This window comes from Ovis aries, chromosome 1 (genome assembly GCF_016772045.2).
Source record: "Ovis aries strain OAR_USU_Benz2616 breed Rambouillet chromosome 1, ARS-UI_Ramb_v3.0, whole genome shotgun sequence".
Taxonomy (NCBI): Eukaryota; Metazoa; Chordata; class Mammalia; order Artiodactyla; family Bovidae; genus Ovis; species Ovis aries.
The window spans coordinates 76,486,819-76,489,590 of record NC_056054.1 but is presented as its reverse complement, the minus strand read 5'-3'; the positions used below and the strand labels follow the sequence as shown (position 1 = coordinate 76,489,590).

The 2,772-nt window shown below is 45.7% G+C and overlaps 1 pseudogene; it reads right to left on the bottom strand.

Moving 5' to 3' along the window:
• Nucleotides 1-363: 363 nt before the first annotated feature.
• LOC114111197 (U6 spliceosomal RNA) lies at nucleotides 364-460 on the bottom strand (annotated as a pseudogene).
• Between the last annotated feature and the right edge of the window lie 2,312 nt (nucleotides 461-2,772).

Below are 2,772 nucleotides of genomic sequence, written 5' to 3'. Positions count from 1 at the left end.
TCACTCAGTCATGTCCGACTCTTTGCGACCCCATAGGTATAGTCTGTGGAATTCTCCAGGCTAGAACACTGGAGTGGGTAGCCTTTCCCTCCTCCAGGAGATGTTCTCAACCCAGGGATCGAACCCAGGTCTCCCACATTGCAGGCGGATTCTTTACCAGCTGAGCCACAAGGAAAGCCCGAGAATACTAGAGTGGGTAGCCTATCCCTTCCCCAGCAGATCTTTTCGATGCACGAATCAAAACAGGGTCTCCTGCATTGCAGGTGGATTCTTTGCTATCTGAGCTATGCGGGAAGCTCCGCTCCCTCCCCCACCTCACCCGGCCAGGCCCACCCCCGCGGGGGGTGGCGGTGGGGAGGGGGGAAAACACCCGCTTCAGAATTCGCGTGTCATCGTTGCGCAGGGGCATGCTAATTTTCTCTGTTTTGTTTCAATTTTAGTATATGTGCTGCGGAAGGAAGATTCTCTACCACTGTGCCACCTGGGAAGCCCCATAGTTGACTGAAGATCAACCAATCAAATACTGTAGCCATTCAGACAGCAGCTATTGATAGAAGCAGATACAAAGACTGCAATAGAAGCAGATAGGGAGATTGTGATAGAGGCAGCAGTGACTCAGATGGTAAAGAGTCTGCCTGCAGTGTGGGAGACCCGGGTTCGATCCCTGGGTCAGAAAAGATCCCCTGGAGAAGGAAATGGCAACCCACTCCAGTATTCTTGCCTGGAGAATCCCATGGATGGAGGAACCTGGCAGGCTGCAGTCCATGAGGTCACAACCAGTCGGACACGACTAAGTGACTTTACTCTCTCTGCTTACTCCAAGAGCAGCTACGGCGGTGGTTCCAGTGGCAGCATCCAGTTCCAGGGCTGGTCCACCAGGCGGTGGCAGCTGCATTGGGCACTGTAGCACCTAGAGGCCAGTGTCTTTACTAGACCAGCCCTGTGACAGGATTCAGGCTGGGCTTCTTGCTACTGCCTGACTTCCTGTGCTTCTGCACAAGTCTGTTTTTCCACACTTACCAAAATTCCATGGAAAGTCCAGTATACTTTCAATAAGTACTTTTTCTGCTTAAATGAATCGGAATAGATTTCTCTTGGTTGCAGCTAAGAGCATTGACTAACAGACTTGTGAAGTCTTTATTAGTGAAAAGACTTCTCACTTTGCTCTGTAGATGATAGCTAGCTTTGCTACTTCTTGTCGTTGTTTAGTTGCTAAGACATGTCTGACTCTTTTGTGACTCCGTGGACTGTAGCCTGCCAGACTCCTCTGTCCACAGGATTTCCCGAGCAGAATACCGCAGTGGGTTGCCATTTCCTTCTGCAGGGGATCTTCTTTACCCAGGGATCCAATTCTTTACCACTGAGCCACCTGGGAAACCCAGCGTTGCTACTCGGTAAACCTCAAAAAAGGTTTTTCTGTCTCCCTATTGAAATGTGCTTCTTTATATAAGCTTTCTATATAGGTTATATGCTGCGGTTTCTGCTACACTTAAGCAGTGAGGCTGATAAGTTTTCTACCTTTTGACAAAAAGAGTAACTTTAAAAGTCAGAGCTAAAAGTAGAAAATTCATCTTCAGAAACACAGATACCATAACTATTTTGTCATCATTTCTAATGATGAAGATGATAGATTCCATTGAACCAATTCTTATATCTCTACTTCAACACTGTCACCATCATTTCTCCATAGATGACTCAGCAACTGAATAACTGATCCCTGGTTTGTCTCCTGCCCATCCTAGCCATCTCCGGGAGTCCAGGTTACCTTCCAAAGAAAATTGTTAATGACATCTCAGCATGATTTAGGGAAAAAGTCTAGAATCATCTCCATGGTTTATAGAGAGCTACATTCTTTCGATTTTGGCTACATCTCTGACTTCATTGGCTGCCCTGGTGGCTCAGAGGTTAAAGCATCTGCCTGCAATGAAGGAGGCCTGGGTTCGATCCCTGGGTCGGGAAGATCCCCTGGAGAAGGAAATGGCAACCCACTCCAGTATTCTTGCCTGGAGAATCCCATGGATGGAGGAGCCGGGTGGGCTACAGTCCACAGGGTCACAAAGAGTCAGACACGACTGAGTGACTTCACTTTCTGATTTCATTTCCTATCACCTTCCATTGTGTTGCACTGGCCTTTTTGCTGCTCTTTTACCAAGTCAGCAATGCTCCTGTCTCAGAGCCTTTGCACTTGCTCTTTTCTCTGCCTGGAAGATTCCTTTCCCAGATGCTCACAGAACTCATCCACTCACTTAGTTCTGATCTCTCTTATGACACCATCTCCACAGAAAGGACTTAACTCATCATTCTTTCTAAACGACCACACTTGTTACTTTTTGATCCCTATTCTACTTTATTTTCTCCTCATAATTCTTATCACCATCTGACATTATACAAGCCTTTGTCTGCTTGTTTGTTTTATTCCCCACCCCCATGAAAATGTGAGCTTCTTGGAAGAGGCAGAGACTCTCATATATATATATATGTATACCTCATGGCTATATTACAAGTGCCTGGTCAAGTGTCTGACACACAGTATTAAACAAAGGGCTGAAGGACAGTTTAGAGCCGAGTACTGGTTGAGTATTAGAAAACTGCTACACAGCCTTTCATATTTTCTTTACTACTATTGCACGAGTTGTTTTATTGGAGCTGGACTCAAACATAAAATCTTTGGGAGAAGCATGAACCTAGCACCTGACAAATTCTAAAAGTATGAGTGACTGAATAATGACATAAATTAATCGGTGACAAAACCACTCAATAAACATTTAAATA